Raw genomic sequence first — 24,084 nt, 5'->3', positions numbered from 1 at the left:
ATTTTAATTTTGGGCATCAGTTGAATAAGAGAAGGATATGCAGCACAATGCCACATTACTTGCTTATTTCATTACATTTTCAGATTATCAAAGTGAGGAGCTATGTACAGGATGCAAACATGAGCTCACAAGCACTGGAGAGATGTGACTTTCATTTCTACACTTTTGAGCTCAGCTCTTGACTACAATCAAATCATTTAAATATATTCTTAATTATGGAGGATTCTATGAAAGGTGACAACCACTAAACTACTGCACAACATTTTTCTTTATTTTTACTGGTAGGATCAGAAGGGGATTGGGAAGAGAAGCAGCCCTGTTACACTTCCAGGTTATTTAATGGATGAGAATTAGATCAAGAAAAAACGAATACTGAGACAGCCAGAAAGGGAGCGAGGTGGGGAACCAATCTGCCATCAAGTACTCCCTCAAAACTCCCACTAGACAAAAAGGGATTATAGCTGTAGATTCAACACTGTGCTTAGCAAGAGGTTACAATCTTCCCTTCTGTTTCTGTGCAGAACACATGAAACAAGTAATGGCAAAAACTTTGTTCCATCCAGGTGGAAACTGTATTCAGTGCTGAGACTATAGACGGGTCTTCATTCTCAGACTTCCCAACTTGCAACATAGTTTTCATGAAAGTTTTACTCACATGTATGCACATAAATGTATTACTTGTCAATATTTTACACATGTTGGACATAGTTTTCATACATAACTATGGCAAATGCACAATAAACATCACTGCCCATCAGATTTGCCTCACTAATCCATAATGGTGGGTATAGGACCCCTGTATGTTTCAGAGAAGCACAAAATGTGTTTTTGAACTGACTAGTTGTCTAAGACATGGCTGTAGAGCTAAAAAATTAAAAATTAGGAAAATAAAAATAAAAGTCTTATTACTCATAGCAAATAACATCATAGTTTTGAGACTTGATACTGCAAATGAGTCTTCCAAAACAACAGAGAAGTGCGACACTGGTGGTTACACATTAAACGTACTTTTACAAGGGGGAAGCCCCCCTGCAGCCCCCCTTTTGGGAGATCTGTACCCTCACACCCTCACTATCCTATATACTAACTTTGAGATTGCTGTGCTTCAAAGATAAAGGATTTTCCCAACCTTCAGCAATTTTGGACTTGATAGATATTCCCATATTACACACACGTTTTTGCAGTCCTGAGGAGTTCACTTACCATCTTCAAACATGCAACTGGATCCTCCTTGAAGACTTGTATCTCACAGACCCTAAAAATGTGAGGGCTTACTGGTGCACACACAAAGCAAAGAGAAACAATTATGTAAAAAGAACAATAAGTTTTCACTGTGCTATGATAAACCACTTTGTTTATTTATACCTACCTCTGTTTTGATGTACGCTTTTAAAACTAGACATCCTAAACTGAAATCATAACACATGCTGAACAAGCCCAGTTTATTTTACAACCATTTAAATCACCTCAGAACATTTCTCTCTAACATCAAAGCCCTATTTATTCATCTAGTACCATGTCTCTTTCACTATAAAAGCATGTACTTCTTAATTCAAACAAATATTGTGATGACAAGACATTTGTTCTAAAACTCATGTCTGCATTGTACATTCAGCAGTAATGACTCTAGGTCTAAAAACAGAACCCTAGGTATGTGACATCCATGTGTTGTTAAACTCCTTAACACATCTCAGTGAAATGTCTCCACACTGAAATGTAATCCCACAATGCACTACCACGGCACAATAGTGTCATATTCAAAGCGACTGTTTCAAATAAGAAGTTACTCCTGACATTACTTTGACTATACTACAAGAATCACTTAATTTAATAGATAATGTGTCTCCCACATACATGACAGATACTTGGTTTACAGATTTATTTTACAAGTTATGATTAAATCCACCCACTAGTGAACAGAACCAATCAACTGGTTCAGTATTCTGTGTGTGTGTGTGTGTGTGTGTGTGTGTGTGTGTGTGTGTGTGTGTGTGTGTGTGTGTGTGTGTGTGTGTTCTGTTCTATGATACACATCTGCACATCACACCACTCCATCCACCCATCCATAACCCACGTTTCCAATTTTTGCACATGGGGTTGGGGGTGTCACTTCGTGACAGTCATCTAAAGCCAAGATTGGCACCGCCAGGTAGCTAGCCCTGCAACAGTAGTTGTTCCACACCACACATTCACATGCACACTCATACCTATGGCCAATAAAGAGTGTCCTATCCCCCTACTGCATGCTTTGGAATGTGGGAGGAAACTGAAGCACCTGGAGGAAACCCATGCGAACACAGGTAGGATGTGTAGACTCCACACAGAAGGCAACACAGCAGAGAATCGAACTGGGGAACTTCTGACTGTGAGGTAACAGTGCTGTTCATTGTGCCACTTTGTAGCAGTGTAGCTTATTGTGCATTTGCAACAACTTAGAGCAAACTCTGCATGCCTACAATACAGATCTTGCATAAAAAATAGATAATTTAAATATCTATAATAGCTACATCTCTCTCTCTCTCTGTGTGTGTGTGTGTATATATATATACACACACACACACACACATATATATATATATATATATACATATATATATATACATATATATACACACACACACACACATATATATACATATACACACACACACACACATATATATATATATATACATACACACACACACATATATATATACATATACATATACACACACACACACACACACACACACACACACACACACACACACACACACACACACACACACACACACACACACACACACACACTGTGTACTTGCATATCTAGGAAAAAAATCTCATTCCATGGCTTCTGAATTGCTGTGTTTCATAAGACAATATATATGCATTATAATTAACATCAAATAATGTTCTTTACTCCTAGATGCTACACAGATAAAAAACAGCTTTACTATCATCTCTTCTCAAACTGTACACAAGCCAAACTACTAGGTGTTATCCTAGATGATTAACTTAAATTTAATCAACATACAAGAATTTAGGCCTCCTTTACCAAACTTCTAATTTTATTACTGTGCAAACACACAGAACAACTGTTATAGCATATCTCCTATCAAGTTTTCTCTATGTCTCACCTATCCTTACAAACATTAACTTAAGATCAGTCCAAAAATGAGAACAATCCTACAACAAAATTGTCAAATTTGCTACCCAATTGTCCAGCTCGACTCAATTCGTCAGTGAAGAACTCAAAAGCCTAAACTGGCTCAAATTCATAAAAGAACATCAGCTATATACAACTAAAAGTGTCAGATACAATATTTTTTGTTCTTGACAAATGCCCTTGCTTCAATCCACTCCTACAATAGTACACTTCACAAGGCCCCTTCACTTTACTTTTCAGACACAAATCTACTTCAGGTAAAAAAAAAAAATCATACAATACTTTTGGCGTCTCCCTATATGCCACCTTTATTTCTAAATTTTGGAACGCTCCTTCCTATTATTCTAATATCCTCCTCCATTTGCTTCAAAATCAGACTAAAGGACTACCTATTTAATTCCTGGTACTGCTCTTGTTCTACCTCACCAGGCTAAACTCACCACTACATCTCTTGAATTTATTCTACAACTATTCCTAAATTACATTCACATTAAAAATTGCAGTAGGCAAAAGGCGTGTCCCTAGAAGAAGTGACTTGCATTTCTCGGTCTTCTAGTTACTGTATAGCCGTCAGTGGATTGGGCCATAAAACTGGCCTCACAGATGATCCTTAAGTCTCCTACTGCAGAGCACCAACACTCTTCAGTTACAACTGTTACCACTCTAAGTACCACATAAAGCCATCACTCCTCTGCTAAATTATTACCCATTAGAAGGCCGCTAGACCTTGTCTACCTCATCATTCCTTCCGTTACACATGCTACTTTATCCTTCCATCCTCCTCTTCATTTTCTCAGTTGCTCTCTCATTTCCAGTCTGGCTTCTCCAAATTGCTCCCCTTTTACTCCAGGTGGCAGTATTCCCTCAGTCCTAGGCATTACCATCCCCGTTCTTCGTCGTCTTCTCCTCCTCTTTCCTATTTTTGTTTTTGGGGGACACTACATGGCACCAACAGCACCTCTTCATAAATTACCCTCCCCTGTAATTCTGGCCTCTGTCTTCATAGTATTAGCAGTAGGCACTTTCCCTACTGAGCAATTTAAAACAAATCTAATATATACAAAAAAATCTATTTAAACTACCCATTGTTTCATTATAGTACCCCCAAATTACCTTTAACACCTCCATGGTAAACCCAAATAACACCCAGATGGTATCATTACCAAATAGTCCTGCTGCAAAACCATTTCAACTTCTAGTCCTGTCTATAAAAGTGACTATCCTACCTTAATCATTCCCCACTCAAATTTTAAATGTCTGGAGACATTCACCTGAATCCTGCCCCCTCCTGCAATAACTGAAATACATACGAGCTGTAACACATCTGGTAACTCAAAACAACTTAAAATATGCCTATTTAATGCAAACAGCATCAACAACAAATGGGTTAACCTAGAACTTTGTATGTTATTTGAACAACTACACATCATTGCCATTACAGAATCCTGGCTTAATGACCATCTTTGACCCTCAAACTATGTCTAACAAAACTATACAATAACTGCCAACAACAGACCTAGAAAGAGAATAGAAGGTGGGATTCTCCTATTTATTCAAAAATATTAAATTAAAGTAGTTATTCAATAACAAAAAAAAGTTAATACTACAAAAGATGATGGCTCCAAATGGAATAAGAAAAGATTGCTTTTAGACGAATACCTCTTTCTATACATAGACACTGCCTATATTTCACAGCCTACCTCAATAACTACACTTAATCGAGTTAACAACAATAATGTTATTATAAGTTATTAAAGATATATTATAGTCTTAGAAGACTTTAAGATTAATGCACTTGGCCCAGCCCTTAAGCAATTTCATTGGTACTTTAAATGTGATTAGAACACATAGTGTAAAACCCATTCTCAAGAAACACCTCCATTGTTGTTTTGGTCATATCCAACATTCTCCAGCAATGTACTAATATAACTATTCACCCATATGCTCTGAGTTACCACTGCCCAGTCCCCTCACTTTGTTCATTCAAAACAATCAAAATTCTACCTAAATTAATAATTCAAAGACCCACATCTGAATTCAAAGAACCACAGTTTTATAATTTGCTGAACAATATTGATAGAAACCCACTACATACTAAAACAGACTCTCAGTACAGCCTACACATACTCACAAATCAACTCTCTCTCATACAAAATATTGTTCTCATCAGTATCAGAAGGCTAAAAGGAAAGGAATTCCCTTAGTTGATATCAGAAATAAAAGCCTTACTCAAACAAAGAGACTAGTCTTGAAAAAGAATAAAAAAGTGGTAATACTATGGGGAACAAATGGACTCTAGTCCCAAAGGGATGGCTTGACAGCCAGCAGACATGAAAAGGTTAAACAAACTAGATGCGCTTTCAAGATACATGGAAATTATTCTGAACTTCCAAAAATGTCTGAATCCAAATCCAGCACTTTTGGCAAATAAAGCTACATTGTGTTCTTCTCTTCACTTCTTCACTTCATATTGGACAGTCTTTAGCCTAGAGACAAGTGTGCCAACATACACGCATTGTTTATCTCCTGCCATATACTAATCTAGTGTCTTTTTAACCAGTAGTGATGATCTCGCAAAGTTCTTTCATTTGGCGCACTTGCTACTTCATTTCTGTTCAATGAAATGATAACATGCATTACAGTACTAGATGCCTTTTCTCCCAAACTATGCTTTAAGGCTAACTGCACTGAGTCAAAGGTACGTGCAATGCATGCCTTTTATGTTTAAGCAGTACCTGGTGGCTTTAAAGCAAGTACTAAAGCTAGGAGCACCATGTTAAATGCATGCTTCCACTATGAGACAGCAAAATGTGACTGATCAGTCATTTCTGAACAGACTTCCACACATTTGTGCCATTCACAGTAATGCCACTGATCATTTTTTTTTTTTGCAGGAGGACCCCTTCTACCCTACATGTACCCACATTTATATACACCAACTCCATAACTGCACTACATTGATGAAAGGAAAATTCCATAAAACAGCAAACTACAGCATTCAGTAGTCCTTGGTCCACTCTAATAAGATAAAGCTAGTGATTTCAGAGGCACTGTACTTCAGGGAGACATGGGATAGCTTGTAGCACATCTGACTACATATTTGCTGAAAATACTTTAAGCAATGTTTCATTAAAACTGTGTCTCTGATAAACCATTAAATTAAGAGTATGCCTCACAAATCTGATTGTTTCCCTCTCTCAAGAACAGGCACTAATGTCTAGTTAGTAAAGTGCGCATACCTTAATCTAAATTTGAATATTCTGTCAAAATTTCCATAGCAATAATGCCCTCTTGATCTCAAAGTAAAAGCTAGGGCAACTTCATGGACTCCTTTATGATTTTTTACCTCAGTAACCAGAGTTCAGATAATTACTTCATATTTACAGCTTTCATATGGTTTATTTTAATCACATGCAGATCATATTTTACAGTTCATAGGTGTTTACTAGGCTAATGACCACAGGGGCCTTTTTAAGCTTAGCCATGCATCCCAAATCTCTGAAGTTCTGATACCCTTGATAAGTGTAAGCATGGGTGTGGGAGAGGAACCATTTACAGGTTACCTGTGTCCATTAGAGACATAGGTGCCAAACCAGGGATGAATTCCAAGTTTCCCATTCAATTCTCTAAGTTGCACTTAAATTGGGTTAGGGAGGAACTCTGCTTCACATAGATGGGTAGCCTGTTCATAGATGAGGTAGTCTCTGGGATATATACCTATCTCTCCAGCAGGTCCTATTTATATCACAGGCAAGGTTTAAGTCTTTAGGACAGGCAATTCTGGTGCTGTTTGTTTTCTGAATATGCAGGAGGTTCATCAGAGTGGGGTCTGAGAATGCCTTGTATGCCAGGCATAGATCTTCACTCAAAAGCCTGTAGGAGACAAAATATAGGGACAGAGCCTTGAGGCAGTCTGCATAGGACATATTACTTATGCCAGGTATTCTTTTAGTGAGGAACCTCTGTGGACGTTCTAGTTGTTGGATATGCCTGGGTTAGGTACATACTAAAGGGGGCATTGTACTCAATGACAGGTCTGACGAATGCCGAATACAGTGGAACGATGACTTCTTTGGACTTAGATGCCCTACCTTTGTTTATAAGTTGCGCAACACAGAATGATTTCCTCACCACTGCAGACACATGATGATCAAAGGCTGGATTACTATCTATGTGGTCCCTACATCCCTGACTACTGGGTCAGCTCCAAGGAGTGTGTTGTCAATATGATAGTGATCAGGGATGGATGACTTCCCAATGGATAATATTATGCATTTCTTGGCATTTAGTTTTAGTCCATGGCTCTGACACCAGTTGTTTGTCTGTGTCAGCCCCTCCTGGAGAACATTCGTGTCAGTGTGAGATTCAATGACAGCTCCTAATTTGCAATCATCTGCAAATTTAGTCAGCCAGGGACCACTGACATAGGCCTTGAGTTCTGAGAAGTAAATGCCAAAAAGGAGTGGTCCAAGAACTGATCCCTGAGGGACTCCACTTGTGACTGGCCTCTTTGTAGAGGTGGACTCCCCAATTCTAACATCCAGGGTCTAGTCTGTGAGCCAGTTGGCTATCCACAGGGTGACATACAGGTTTGTACCTAACCTCTTGCGTTTTTCAACAATGCCCGAGTGGGGTATTATGTCAAATGCCTTGGCCAGGTCAAGGAAGGCAGTGTGAACAATTTTGCCCCCATCCATTGCTTTGGTGACCTTCTCAAAGAAGTCTACCAGGTTGAGTAGACATGATCTGCCGTTGACAAAACCAAACTGGGTTGGGTCCAGTGTCTGGAGGTTTGCTATATCTCTGTTGATCATCTCCATGATAATTCTTTCTATGACTTTACATTTAAGACTAGTGAGAATTATTGGAGTTGGAAACCATCCTCTTCTAGCACAGAAAAGCTTGACAAACTAGTAGAGTTTTTTAACACAAACGATGACTATTGTTCTAAGCGTCCATGCTGCACAAACACCAATGAGCTACACATGCATAGTTCACAGCCTAAATTGTAGACAAAAGTACTAAGTCATTGCCAGAAAGCAAGCTGAAAAAGACATGCTGCAGCAAAAGTCCCAAACATATGAAGTATGCTAGAGGAAATGGATCTAGAAAAAAACTTCAGTGAAGTGATTTGTAACCATCATTACCTTCCCTGAAATGCCACTTCTACTTCAGTTCACGTATCAACCGATCATTAACCTAATACAGCAATATGGAAGTAAGCCATCTAGCCTAGAGAAGGAATGTTTCTTCATGTTTTATCTCAGGATGGCTTTTTCAAATCTAGATCAGATGTGGTATCCCAGAGTTCTGACAATTTCCTGAAATGTTATATGTGTAGCTCTAAAGATCACAATACCTGTGTTTCTCGTGTATTTTTCTCTATTAGTCCATCTTTCCATTAGTTACAAACACTGCACACAGCCAAAAGCCAAGAGTTACACTAGCAATCAAGCAGTGCCTGAAGACCAATAACATCCCCATGGCAACAGCATCAGCACATGCATAATCATACTATATTACAAAGTTTCTTTATGTAACAGTTTTGGCACCTGACATGAACATGTCTCACAGCAGTAATATAAATAGGAAAAGTTTATTCAAAGAGGTGGAAGTGCGCAAACACAATAGAATTATTCTAAATGCAGTCAGACGTGTACTGTGGAGCAGTTACAAAAATGCACAATCCAAAAGGTAGTAGTCTCATCTACACCTGGTACCCACTTGCAATGTATGTTTTCCTTACTCTTACTGTTTTTCATGTTTGCACCAGCATGTATACAATATTATACATGCACTACTCCCTCTGCTTTAGAGCTTTTTTTTCTATTCTCATATGTGGTCATTGCTTAGAGGTGTCTAGAACTTGCAAAATTCTCCTTGCATGCTTTTGGTTTACTCTCAGTGTATATCTTAATTTTATCTCTAATTTGCTTGATGTAAGTATCTCTATCTTGGAACTTTTCCTGCTATGGCTCAACCATAAATTCTTAATTCAATGAGCCCTAATCAGTCAGCGAATTAAAATAAATAAATGGAACATAAGAGACTTCTTAGTGCTATGGTAGGTAAAAGACTGGAGAACTCTGAGAAATCATGGGACATTAGTGAAAGTTTAATTTTTTCTTTAGGACATTCTACTCTATATAAAGTGATCCCTGACAAACATAACTCTGTTTTTTTCTTGGAACATTTCAAAGAACCATCATGAAAAACTAGAACCAATAGCAACAATTCCATCATCTGCTTATGTATCGTTCACTATATCTACCTTTGAAAACAGGACCAATAGGACATAGCGACATAGTTGCACGTTTTAACCCATTAAATGTATTTTTCTGGACAATGAGCCTACCACCTCTGTAGGACATCACTGTGAAACCATACAATCACACAGCCATTTATGATGTTTGGTCCATCTGCCCCTTGAATGTTATGCAAATATGCACATCTGTTCCGGAATATAGGTCACAAATGTCTTATCACTGTATGATCAGCTGAAAAAAAAAAACACAAGGGGAAGAAGGATATCAGTTTTTCACTAGCACATCCAACACATATGGAATTAAGAAAATGTGTAGTTCTGCTGTTTCTTTTAACTGCCCCAAAAGTACATATTTCTGACATCATAGGTACCAGTCTCCTCCCCACAATCACCAAGTTCAACAAGATTAACCCAAGAATTGTTTTATCTTATATTCTATGATTTTATGGTTCCTGAAATTAAATGTAGTGTTGGAGTTTGCTTCTACCACCATAGAAAGTCAAAATGAAATTGCAAAACAATGTTCAAAATATAATCCATGTGCATAACCCGTGTATTATACTTTCATTCATTAAGAAGTGGTAAGGTTGACATTTTTAGATGATGCAAAATATCTTCCATTTAGGCAAATCACAGGAGCAGTGAATGGCTAAAAGCCTCTGTTTTCACTGTATGCCTCTAGTAGATGCATTAAATACCTTTGCACTCACATGATCCTGTTCTTTAACTCTTTAGTGTACAGCAGCTGTTGTTTTGCAGCTTGGCTATTTTTTCCTTACTTAGCAGCATACCGTGCTTCAATTGAATTATGCCCTTCATGTTTAGGAGGCACACGAGAACTGCAATGTAGCCTATCCCTTTAAGAATAAATGCATTAATAATAACTAATTACCATATCAGACTTCTTAGTGGCTCATTCTGTAATATATTTTTTTTTTCTCAAAGAGGCTTCATAATTTATTGGTTAATTGCACATACCTCTCAACTGTACAGAATGTTCATATTTTTGCCTCATATTTTTGGTCCGTTTTTCATAAAATTGTGGTTTTCTGGCAAATTACTGCCAAATCATTAAAGATTGAAGTTAGAAAATAATGACAGATATTTGAGCTTCAGACTTCATACCCTTCAGAAAACTCATGCTAATGTAAAACCCGTCATTCTATCAACTTTCTAGGTTTGTAAGATCAATATTTAAAAAGTGTCCCTATTTTTTGGGCCTCTGTCACGCTTTTATTTATGGCTTTGTCCAGATTTCTTGTTCTTAGAGGTTGAGAGGTATGACTGAATAGAATTTTAATATTGGCTTCTTCATAAAAAGCCATAATGATTTTGTGTTTATATCTAAATTATGAAGCTAAGCTGCAACATTTTATGCTCACTGTCACATCTGCATTTATTTTGTGCTGTTTACTGCTGCATGAAATTCAAACACAGGGAAGTCAAGCTTTGCATGTAGCGGTAAATGGCTATTTCAGAATTTAGGCCTGGATTTCAGAGTCACAGATTTGTACCTGGACTACTAAATAATGTATTGCCTCATAGTAGAATAACAATGATAAAGGGTGTTGTTTTCAAATTTAAATACAAACACTTTGGTAAAGGAGAACTCGTGCTTTAGTTTGATGGGCATTTAGACAAAAACAGCTAAACAGACTTGTTTTCCTTTAATTGAAGGAATATTTCTTCTGGGAGTGCCACATTTGGGAAATGTTCTTTCCCCAAAATGCAGAGGTGCATGAATTAAAATAGATGCTGCATAGCATGGAAGGAAGGGCCTTTACTTCCCACAGAAAGCACATTTGGGGGGAGGGTGTTGTATGCATCTATGTGTACATTTTTATGTGAAGTACTGCATTTTTTTTATTCAGACAGTCATGTGGAAATGACAGGTTGTATCCACTTCACAACACAATTGCCATCAGTTTGACATGGTATATTTACAATGGATCTAATAGCCCAAGAAAACATTCACTGCATGATTAATGTGGCTACCCAGTTACCAAATACTAAATACGCATCTAGTTTAGCTCTGCAATTTTCACAGCTCTCACTCATTACATTACATTATCTTCTACAAGCAAAAAGGAAGCCTTAGGAGTGCTGCTCTAAGCTTTCCCAAGGCAAAAACACTGTGTCAGAACATTCAGGCAGCCATGCAAGCAACTGTGTATTTCAGTGGCTGGGTAATCCAGTGCTACATACTGTCAAGTAAAAAATGTAAATGAAATAAAATGAAAAGCACCAGAATATGGGATCAAAAAGTCAATAACACTTGGTGTTGCTCAGCAATTTCTCTGCACTGTTTTCTGTTTTAGCCATAATCTAACCAATACATGCACATGTGATTTCATTCAGTATGGATGTAATAGCATTTTTAAGGTACAGACACAACAAACTCTCCCATGGAAGACTTGTAAAATTATACAAATGGTGGGAAACACTGCAGACTGGGTGGTTACTCAAGCATTACCCATTACAGTTAAAGACAATTAAAATCAATTATCTACCAGCAAACAAGCTCAATTTTCTTGGCTATGTTCCAGCCTGGAGCAGTTAAGGGTAAATCAAGATTATGAAAAATGTCCATAGCATAAAGAAAACAGGTGTCATGCAGAAACACTTAAAACAAGTTGGCAACTAAATGAAAAGGCAATATTTTCTAGCCTTGCTGCCAGTGATGTCAGAAATGGGAGTTAAATGCTGCCTGGTGCCAAGAGCAACAGAATGATATGGCAACTTTCTTTTGTTTTTGTTTTTTTTTTACTATACGAGTGAGACTTCACTCAGTTACTATGGTTACCGATTTTCTTCCTACCTCTCGAATCTCTGGATTCCTTTACAAAACTATAAGATGCAATATATTATTATAAGTAAACCAGAAACAAAATGTTAATTATTAGCACTTGTAAACAAGAAAAGTACTAAATAAAAAAATGAGAATACAAGGAAACTGGAAAAGTGCATTCACATTAAATAAAAACATAAAACTGAAAAGAATGCTAATTTCAATGGGAATGGGGAGAAATGTTCTCAGGAGCAAATGTGTTTATTTCATTAAACTAAACCTTTTGTTCAGAAATCATTTGATGGAGCTACTCAAGTGGTGTGAGAATGCTATTACTGAAGACATTTTTTAAAGGTCAGTGAAGCTGTCAAAAACTGTCTGAGGAGCACAGCCAGATTTTTTATTTACTATAATTTATGAATGTGAGATATGAGGACTGGCAATAAGGTGCAATTGTAAAATTATTTTATTTATTTATTTATTTTTTTACACAATAATGCACAATCTCCCTTTTCCAAAATTTCCAGTGCAGCACAGAAATCATAATGTATGCACTATAGTAAAAGTGTGTACTTCTAAAAAAGCAATATTTGGTGAAAAACAGCAACAATATTAATTTTTTTAAGAATGTTGTCATCACAGATTAGTTAGCATTATTTCTGTTAGTGGGTATCATCCAATAAAAAAAAAAAACAGCTAACTGGATTAGACACCTTGGTCCAGCCTCTCTATTTAGTATCACAGTCTCTGTCTAAAAATGTATTATGCCCTCTACTGATTAAATATGAATATTACAGCTCACAACAAGAAAACACTGTTGTTACATATTTTATTTATTTATTTATTTATTACAAAAGCAGGCTCAACGTGACAGTAAAACTTCATATGGGTGAAAATGGATACTATTCCATAACAACCCTGTAAAGGTGAAAGAGGCCACCAAAAAAGTAAGCAGTATATACAGCACAATGCTAAACACATCACAACTGTGTCTTTGTGTTATGAAGAATCCACTTTTTTATACAAAAAATAGTGATATAAAAGGTCTACAACAAACACTATAATTATGGGTAATAATTGTTTGTTAAAATACTGTAGTGCTAACAATCACCCTCCCCAAAAGACAAACACACACATACACAAAATTAATCATACATTTCTACTATTATGACAAGTATGAAAGACATTTATTGGCTAAAATAAGCAATGTTAAGTAATAAACCAACAGAAAGATAATATATATTCTAAGTCATCTCACTCCAATCAAATAAGACTCTATTATATAAGGCAAACTTCTCAGGCTCCTTCAGACCCTCTGTCAATTCAGAACTGACAGCTGACACAATCATTATCTTGCAAGAGGACTGTAGTCTCCCAAACAATTACAATCCATTTTATATTTCTGTACCAATTAAAACATAAACTGAAATACTAGTTGATAGACTCATAACAACAGCATCTGCAACAATTTTTTTTAAATGACAGTTTTTTAGGAAATATGGTAGTAGTATGCTATATGGCCTAATTTTCCTTGAGCTTAAGACATGTTATGATGAAAATGATTAATAAAATTAAAGGAGCAAGAGTTGAACAGATGTGATTCTGGGTTATTTCTGAGCAAGGTGTGCATTACATTTTACAGTTTCCTCACCACATATATCTACACACACATATGTCTGCAGTGATCATATCTATGCTTCAGTAACTAATCATTTTAATATCCATTAAGAAATTAAGCAGAGCTGCATTGCAAACAATGAAGTTAATATCATTCTCAGCCACAGTGTTTCCATCTTCAGCTTAAGTTTATCTGGCCATTAATGCTTCAAGTATTGCTTTGCACCAACAAGCAAAACAGAACTGAAAAGAACAGCTGGCCTGATAGCAAATTACAGTCTCAACCCTTCAGTGCCTGTTTGTACCATCAAGGTGATTTCTTTGGCTTATATTCTGGATCCAGCAGCTGCTTGGTAGTTAAGGTCTGCCCATAAACAACCTCACCACCTGTTGACAAAGCACAGTAACAATTGCTGTGATTGTGTAGGAAGGTTACCCAATGTGCTGCACATGTCAATTCTGTGAGGGTTAAGGCTCCATGTACAGAAAAATATACTGACATAATATACCCTCACACTACTGTTGTGGATTAAAATATGACAACTGTTGTTTCTTCTGAGCAACTTTGTCTCTACCGTTTAGGACAGAGGACAGCAAGTAGCATAGGTGAGCGCTATTTCTTTTTTTGAAAAAGTGGTAGTAGAAGGCTAGAATGGGCAAACATTAATAAAGTTATGACATGAATGTACTGGGGGTCTTCTAACAAGCATGAAATGGTCCCAAAGATACATTAGACAATAGGCAGAAAATGAGGACTGACACTTCAAGCCACATAGAACCTACAGAGATAAAGGGCATAATGTCATTAGGGGCTGAATGGGTGGGCCAAGACCCTTTTCCCAACAAGCCACCTTTCAATTATTACTTCATTTATAACTGTCTTACTTTGTTTTCAGTTACATGAAGCAATCATTTATTATATTTTAGCTGGCCAAATTAACATTACAATGAAGTCTATTATGCCTGGAGCAAAACTCAGATACTAAAGTTGTAAAATAAGAGTTTGCAGACCTAAAGTACAACAAACTCTCACTCTCAGCAGCAATCTGCTTGCTGCATTTCCACCAGGTAATAGTGCCTGAAAAAAAGTGTCAGAAATATAAAATGCATTATGCTTTGTTAGCACAGCGGACAGCAAATATGCATTACAAATATTCACTGCAGCTGTACTATAGCAGTAAAAAGCAGTTCACACGCACATGCACACCCACAAAAAAGATTTGTGATTCAAGTATTTTCTTGCCTTGCTGTCCAGATAAGTGAGTATTTATGGCAACAGTAAAAAGCATTCATACAGACCCATATGTATTTAACATTTACTTATTTATAATTTGTTAACTGGGGTAGAGGGCTGGTACATAACCCTTTTCAGCCACTATCTGGGCTGTAAGATAACAATACACAGACAGCCACAAGTACATAGTAAACAGTCTTAATTGTGCCCAATATAGGAATTAAACAAAAATAAGACATATATATATATATATATATATATATATATATATATATATGAGTAACATACATATATGTTTGTGTGTGTGTGTGTGTGTATATATATATATATATATATATATATATATATATATATATATATATATATATTTATATAATAAAATACATACAGAACTCCAAGCACAAGACCCAAACTATCACTGCCATCCACACCTCGGCGTCTGGCAGTTAGTCAGAAGATTAAGGCTATGAGCTGTTAACGAGCTGCTTCCCGTGCTTCAGGGTTTGATACCCTCGTCTTCATTTGTTGTGTGACATTGAGTAAGTTACTTAACTATACAGTGCTTTGGGAAACTGGGAATTTGGGTAAGGCTCCTTAATGGTCTCACTGACTGCATGCCTACCTAGAAAGTCCCTACAAACGGCATATACACATCAATAAATAAACTGCCAACCTGTTGAAAATGATGAACAACCTTTACCATACTTTTCAAACAACTGAGTATTCAAGTGGTAGCACTTTTTGATGTATAACAACAGCAGCTACAAGTACTATTCTCCGTATAAGTTAGTGATGTGAATTCTTCACAGAGTTCTGCAATTTAACCGCATCTGTGCTTCCTAAATATCTCATTCACTTGGCATAAAAGGAGCTATACAAATCGTTGCACCAAACCTAAATCATAGAAACGGATGTGGCGGTGCACTGCTTTCTGTATGCAGGCTAGTGAATGAACCATGACATTAATGCATACATCTTCCTTTGTAAGATGTAAAAATGAAAATACAGTTACAAAATGTAATGGTGCATGATCCAGAAGACAAAGTTGATCTAAAGGTTACCACCTATTCCTCTTTTCGCAGGACATTCACTATTTGGGGACTTGTGTTCTGAAAAAAAGTGAAAATGGCAAACGTCCTGAGATTTTATGAGGAAAAAAATAACCTTCCTTTAATACAGGCACAGACACGTTACTTAAAGGGAAAACATCACTGTTATAAATAAAACATTTAGAATACTGGATATACACATATACACGATACTGAGAATTTGTTTTGTACATTTTCATTTGGTGTCCAGTTTTTTACACAGTGCGATATTTTTTCCAAATGTAGTGCACTGCTAACCAGGTCTTAAAGAACAAATTGTGTCATTAGTGGAGTCTCAATTTAAACATCGAGAAGGACAGTATTACCACAGGTACGGCCAGGGTGAAGTGAGACAGGATACAATTTCTAAAACAGCTCCACGAAAACTTTTCAAGATTAACAACACCCACATCTATCAGCTGTCCAGAATTTCGTAAAATGTTCACATTTTTGCCACATATTTCAGTATGTTCTTCATAAAATTTGTGTGTGTCTGTGTTTGGTAAATTACTGAGAATTGATGGGACTAGTGACAGACATTTGAGATTCAGATTTCATATTCTGCAAAAAAAATGCATGTTCATGCAAAACCTACTATTATATCAAGTTTCTAATTATACAAGATTAGCAGTTAAAACATGTCCCTGATTTGGGGTTTCAATCCCCCCCCCCCCATTATTTTGGGCTTTGTCGCGAATTCCTGCGTTAAGATGTTTAAAAGATCTGCTCTGAATCCTTCTGAAGACAATTGTAAAGGAAAGGGTGTACGTCTTCTGGTCAACAACTTTTAACCATCTTAGGTGAACTCTGAGTGTGTAGCTCCACTTAAACTTCTAGTCTTGTAAATTTCCACTTGTTCCTGTTTAAGGGTGCTGAGTGCAGTGTGGGAATCGGTTTAGCAAGTAGTACCCCTTTCCCACAACGCATATACGCAGACAAACACGACCAAAAACATACACACACACACCTGCATGCATACCCCCATCCGATATACCCTCCTGCCAGTGGACCAAGTAAATATTTATAAGTGTACACACACACACACCACATCGGATGCACTCTCCTGCTAGTGGACCAGGTAATTATATAAAAGTGTGTGTGACAGGATCACTCTTCCACCCTTAGGATCCCCGCTGGATCACTGCTTGCAACAAATAAATCTTACTTTCAAGCTTGACGATGTGCCCCAACAAAGTAAGTACCTATAAAGTGACCACAGCTGAGTTCATGCACAGTTTCTTCCCACGTTTATCAGAGCAGCTAGAGAAAGATGAAGTTATATAGAAGTTTAACAACTGCAGACAACAACCAACAAAGGCAGCTACAAAAAGCAGTACCTGATTTCGTATATTGACATGCAGCAACCTTGAACTTGCTGAGCTCCGGTCCTGCAGAAATAGCTTATCAACCCTTTAAATCCAAGTCAGCGCTTTTCTGTCAAGTCAGTGAGTAGAAAAATACAGCAGAAGATGGCAACATTCCACTCCAAAACACTTTCCTCACATTCGGTGTTTTCCTTTCTAGACAGAACCCTTTGGATGAATATTTCACATTCAGTTGCTATTACTGGCACAAGTGCCGAAAGGAGCGCAGCGATGAGCTTCTCTCCATGCGAGAAAAGCGCAGCTCGCAGTGCTGTTGGTAAACAGGAGAGGCTGCGATCCTTCACAGGAGCAGTAGGGGTGGGGGAGGGTCCCTGGAGCCACAAGTCACACAGTCTCAGGACTGTGTGAAAAGGGGGTGGGGGTTAATGGGAACTGCCCCTTCAGCTTAAAATGAACAAAGTGGAAAGTGCTCAAACTGCTATTGTTCCCGGAAGAGCACTACGGTCAATTATATCTCCCAAACTTCCCTGACTTTGACAACATTCCACTTTGAGCCATATTTCTGCCCTCTGCCTTCTATTTTTTATTTCTCTGGTAAACCAGTGAAGATTAAAATCAGTGGAAATGTCAGGCATCAAAGTTTTCTAAGTATTGCTAGGACGATTCATGCTGATGCAAAACCTCTTGTTCTATTGTATTTTAAGTGAATTAGAGTAACTTTTAAAAAGTGTGATTGATTTTGCGCTTTTGTTCCTCCATTACTTTTGACTTTGCGAGTAATTATTGAGCAAGGAAGTTGAGAGTCGCGGGTTGTGCCTGCCTTAGTGCTATATAAAGCCAAGCTTAAGTGAAAAGGAGCCATAGATAAAGGAGTCCATGGGGCCCACCTTCATGCTGTCCCCCTATGAACCCCCAGTGTTCCCCATTTTCCCCCATCCAGACCCCCAAACCATCCATATTACTTTTCTCTTTTTACACTTCATCTTACTCTTCAGATTTTTTGTGTATCTTCTCTAACCGGGGTTGTAGCAAGAGATTTACATTTTGTATTCAAACCTAATGATGCTGCCCCCACTACCCACTTGTCAGTTTAAAAATGTACTCAGCCCCCAAAATGATACCCATCAGATACATGCGAAGAAGAATGTTATTTTCAACTATTACAATTTATTTCCATAAAAATATAGTTTTAGAGGTGTATTCCTTTTGCACAAGAATTATTTGTGTACCACTATACTGTGTGTATTACACAGTTCTAAACATTCTGTGCTTTGTGAGTGTTGACATTTGCAAGAGATGCTCAGAAATAAATGTATTCATTTCAGTTCACTGAGTATGCCTAGCTACACTCTTGACCCTAACTGGCCAAGACTGTAAGAACTGTGGAAGAAATAAATGAATTAACTCAGAAGCCATGGAGTTCTAGCTGCTCTGAGGTGCATTTTATGTTTTCCATTCATTTGATCAAATGATGGCCTCTACAAAGATCATGACTAATGAAAGAAATTTAGTAATAACCTTTCTGCTTTTCTAGCTTCCCTACTCTTTCTCAGGGTGAAATTGCTCGAGTATCAGTAGCATACAGAAAAAATAAGACAAAAAGGCATACTGGTGAATGCTTCTTCCCATAGAAAATCATTGCCGGGATGATTTCTAATTGTGTGCAGGCAATTATTCACTGTGGTAATGGTATTTATAAGTTTGGGGTGTGTGGGGGGCTTGGCCCCCATACTGGAGAGGGATACAATGGGGCTTGGTCTCCAGGAAAAAAACAAATAATAACGGATTTTTATCCTTCTGAATTTCAGGCATATTTTTTCTGTCCTTTTGGTATGCTGACTTTCAGAAAGTCTGTGTAACATAGTAGAAACACTTTTTCCTGCATCCTTTCATGAACCCTTTCAACACACCTTACATGGGCAAGACTGCACTGTAATAACTGTGGAGGAAATAATCAGATTAAGCAGGTGGTGGTCTGGGAATCATAAGCCATGGAGGTCTTGCTGCTCTAAAGTTCATTTTGCATACTTTTTTCATCTGTTTGATGCAGTGATTGCTTTAACAAAAATTATTAAGGATAAGTTATGCCCAAAGCTTAATCTTCAAAGCTGACAAAACAGTAGTTCTCAATAAATTGAGAAGAAAAAATGTTTGTAAGAATATATAAATCATATTTTAGAAAAGTTCCTTCCTTCCTCAAAAAAAAAAAAAAAAAAATATATATATATATATATATATATATATATATTATATTATATATATATATATATATATATAAAGAGAGCAGGACAGAGTCACCAAGGGACAAATGAAAAGTGTTATATATTTCAATTTACTGGTCTCATACATAGGTTCATAGGTTCATAGGTTCATACTAGCTATCTGCCCTAGGGCATTTATAAGCCTAGCCAGAATGTGTTTGGCTTTCGCCACCCATTTTAAATTTATTTTGCTATGCCCTTTTTCGAGGTTAGTATACTGTGCCTCTGTCTAACAGTGACACAGAAGTGATACCCGGGGTAAATGATCTATGATCTCCCATCCACTCATCAAGATTCCTCTTGAAGAGAGTCAATGAGGGACTCTGCCTAACCTGGACTGGGATTTTATTCCAGAGTGAAGGGAGCCTCTGGGTTATGAATCTGTCCCTCCAGCATGTCCTATTTATTTCAGTGCTGAGGTTCAAGTCTCTCGAGTGCGTAGCTCGATGGGATTTGGATTTTCTGAGGTGCAGCATGTCCATTAATTCCGGGTTGGGCATGGCTTTATACATCAGGCACAGATCGCCTCTGAACAGGCGGTATGCCACTGAGTAGAGCTGGAGTTTCTTTAACCGGGCAGCATATGGCATCTGTTTGAGCCCTTTGATCCTCTTGGTGAGGTACTTTTGGGGTCTTTCCAGTTGCTGCAGGTGTCTGGTAAGGTACATCCCAAAAGGGGCATTGTACTCAATTATGAGCCTGATGAGGGATGAGTAAAGAGGCATGATGACCTCCCCTGATCTAGATGTGAATCCCTTCATGATTAGGTGGGCTATATAAAATGTTTTTCTAACCACTTTGGCCACGTGGTTGTCAAATGAGAGATTGCTATCAACTTGGGTCCCCAGGTCCCTAATTACTTCTTCTGTACTTAATGAATTACCACCTATGTGGTAATTTGTGGCACTTTGTTTTTGCCAAAGGGATGACTATACACTTTTTGGCATTTAGCTTGAGGCCATGGCTCTGGCACCAGTTGTCTGTTTCTATGAGGCCCTTTTGGAGGATGCTTGTGTCGGCTGGAGAGTCGATTATGGCGCCCAGTTTGCAGTCATCTGTGAACTTGGTCAGCCACAGTCCTTCCGTGTTGGCCTGTACCTCCGAGAAATATATACCGAACAAGAGAGGTCCCAGGACTGAGCCTTGTGGGACACCACTTGTAACTGGTTTGGAGTCTGACATGACTCCAGCAATTCTAACCATGTGGGTTCTGTCCTTGAGCCAGTTTGCAATCCATCTATTGACACAGGGGTTTATATTTAAGCTGGTGAGCTTATCTATAATGCCCGAGTGGGGTATTGTATCGAAGGCTTTTGCGAGGTCCAGGTAGGCTGTGTGGACCACCTTCCCCTCGTCAATGGCCTTGGTGACTGTTTCAAAGAAATCAACCAGGTTTAAGAGGCAGGATCTGCCCGTAACAAAGCCGAACTGGGTAGGATCCAGTGTTTGTAGGTCCCCAATATCTTTATTTATGAAGTCCATGATGATCCTTTCCATAGCTTTGCAGACCAAGCTAGTCAGGCTTATTGGGCGATAGTTTCCAGGATCCGCTGAGGCACCACCTTTATGGAGAGGGACCACTGTTGCTGTACACCACTCTTTGGGCACATATCCTGTAGTAAGGCTGAGATTGAACAGTAGTTTTATGTTTGGGTTTAGCTCTTCTTGGAGTTCATGTAGGATGCAGCCCGGGACACCATCTGGTCCCATTGATGCTGTGTTTTTTGCTTTGAAGAGGGCGGCTCTTACCTGAGCATCTGAGATGTCAGGGGGGCAGCACTCTGCTGGGATAGATATTTGCCCTTTTGGTGGGGAGGGGGGGGGAGTTTGCACAGCAATGGCTCCTAACACTAGCCTCTAAAAGACAGCCTCCCTCTGTACATTCTTCTGACTTCAGACTGGGATGGAAGTGAAAGAATAAACAGAATGCAGTCACATATTTCACTTTTTTGCTATCAGTCATATACATACAGCATGCATACTTCCTTACCTATACCCCCAAAATACAGCCATCTTTAGCCATCTGTAAACATTTCTGGTGTTTGATCACAATCTGTTGTACCTGTTGACTGTAAGGAAAATGAAAGAAGAAATAGCTATCACATTAATATATTCCAAGCTGTTGCTCCTAGACAGTACACTGCTATAGCAATCTTTTGAGCACACATCCAAGGTTTAATTGTGAGGAAAGTTAAAGAAATAATGACATCAGTGTCCCTGCCTCCCAGACAAGCATTAGACATCTTCTGTCCATGCCTCTGAGGTTTAATTTTGAGGAAAATTAAAAAATAATGAACATACTGTCTGTACCCCCACACAAGTTGCAGTGAACTTCTGTGCATACCTCTGAGGTTTGATTGGGAGTACAATTAAGGAGATGACCAATACTTTCCCAGCCCCCATCAACACACATACACAAGCTATATTGACCTTCTGCACACACACATGAGTAGGGCCAATTTGAGATTAAATGAAGTCCATGGCACAGACCCCAATTAAACCTGTGTCAAAATCCACTTATATAAATGGAGAGTAGCAAGGCCCCAGATATTTTGAAGGTCTAGTTGCTTTGTGATGCATTGTATGCCTTATTTGTGAAAGATAAAGATTTTAAACTATTTTACTGCCACCCAGATGAGTTATATATGTGCCATCAATACTGTGTATGTGTAAAGATTTTAAACTATTTTTACTGCCACCCAGATGAGTTATGTATATGCCTGCCAATACTGTGCATGCCCATAGATAGAAATGGGCCATACCATTTTCACTCATACACACATTCACATACACTGATACTGTTTCTGACAAGCTAGGGGTTTGACAAGATTTTTTCATGTGCACACACATGCTACTACTCATAAGCCAGGTTTATCACAACATACACACATGCACACAAAGAAACACCCCCCTCCACACACACACACACACACACACACACACACACACACACACACACACACACACGTACACACACATTTGTCTGCAGTCAAATTGGAGGAAAGCCAGTTAACCTACCGTATGTCTTTGGGGTGTTGAAAGAAACTGGAGAACCCAAACAAACCCACACACAGTCAGGAGCCATGCAGACTCCATACAGAAATAGCTGCAGAAATAATTCTACTATGAGATGGCAATATTACTTGCTGCACCACTGTGCCAATGATCATTTACTTTCACACACATCTTGCCCAGATCACCAAAGATAGCCACTTAGTATGTGCAGTACTGATGTCTGACTAGGATGGAAAGTGAAAAAAAAATGTGGGTAACTTGTTGCACTTAAATAGGCCATGACATTTGTGTGACTCTGTTCCTTGCCACTCCAGATCAGTGACTGATTAACACTAATCAAGCAACAGCAGAAACAAGTCACTTTAATCAACAGAAAGCCTCCATACTCATCATTGCAGACATTTTATTGACTGTGTACACATCATCTACCTGATTGTGATAAAAAATAGCCACAATAAAGTACTTCAGCTTGTTTTACACAGATGCACTGTAGTCCTACAAAGTCAGACTATATATCCAACAATAACAGTCACATTATCAGTGTACTCCTCAGATGTTTGATTTGTATAATCATAATAATACTACATTTTCTCCATAGCCTTGTTCAAATTTCCAGTCTGCCATGTTCATAGGTTCAATTGTGAAATAGTGTTCCATCCACACCGTAAAAAAGGAGCGGTTCAGAGGTAAAATAACGCCAACCTCTCCTCACCCAATAAACTTCCACAAACCAAAATCACAGCCTTCATCCAGAGAGAAACAAATTAGAACGAATAAACCTCACCACAAACTCTAAAAATTTTGAAGCAAACTCTAAACTCTGTTCATAGGTTCATGGGTGTGAACCTAGGCTAATGAATACTGGGGTCTCTTTAAACAACAAAATTGTCAGTTCCTTTTATCCACACATACCCCACAACTCAGCATTTACAGCTATTGTCTATCTATGTATATTTCAATGGTCTGATTGTGAAAAAATAATGGCCACAGTAATGTACAGTAAATTATTCCAACTTGCTTTACACAAACACATATTAGTCCTACAAAGCCAGAATAATTACCATTAAATTCAAACAACATTTATAAGAGCTGTCATTCACTTTCACAGACAGCTATTCCTGGCAATAATAGCCATTTTCAATAACAAACTGGTAACAGGAACAAAAACAACCAAAAAGCACACAGTCCTGTAGAACAATAGTATTAATGCAACCAAGTATAACCAATTGCAAACAACTGCCCTTTATTAAATAAAATACAGGAGTTAGGTGTTTTCTTTACTTAGACTTCATCAGAACTGTTGTTCTACAGGACTGTGTGCTGTTTAATAATACCTACTTTGT

General features: G+C 38.0%; 1 protein-coding gene across 1 annotated transcript in view; it reads right to left on the bottom strand.

The window, feature by feature from the left end:
- Positions 1–17,799, bottom strand: part of MEGF10 (multiple EGF like domains 10) — a 973,700-nt gene extending 955,901 nt beyond the window's left edge. The window contains exon 1 of the mRNA XM_044060794.1: positions 17,478–17,799. The gene's annotated coding sequence lies outside the window, so the exon portion shown is untranslated. The remainder of the gene's footprint in view (positions 1–17,477) is intronic.
- Positions 17,800–24,084: the final 6,285 nt, after the last annotated feature.

Source organism: Protopterus annectens, chromosome 2.part0 (assembly GCF_019279795.1).
Source record: "Protopterus annectens isolate FY-2018-M chromosome 2.part0, PAN1.0, whole genome shotgun sequence".
NCBI lineage: Eukaryota > Metazoa > Chordata > Ceratodontiformes > Protopteridae > Protopterus > Protopterus annectens.
Note: the sequence above shows the minus strand (reverse complement) of the source record. Positions and strands in the feature narration are given on the sequence as shown.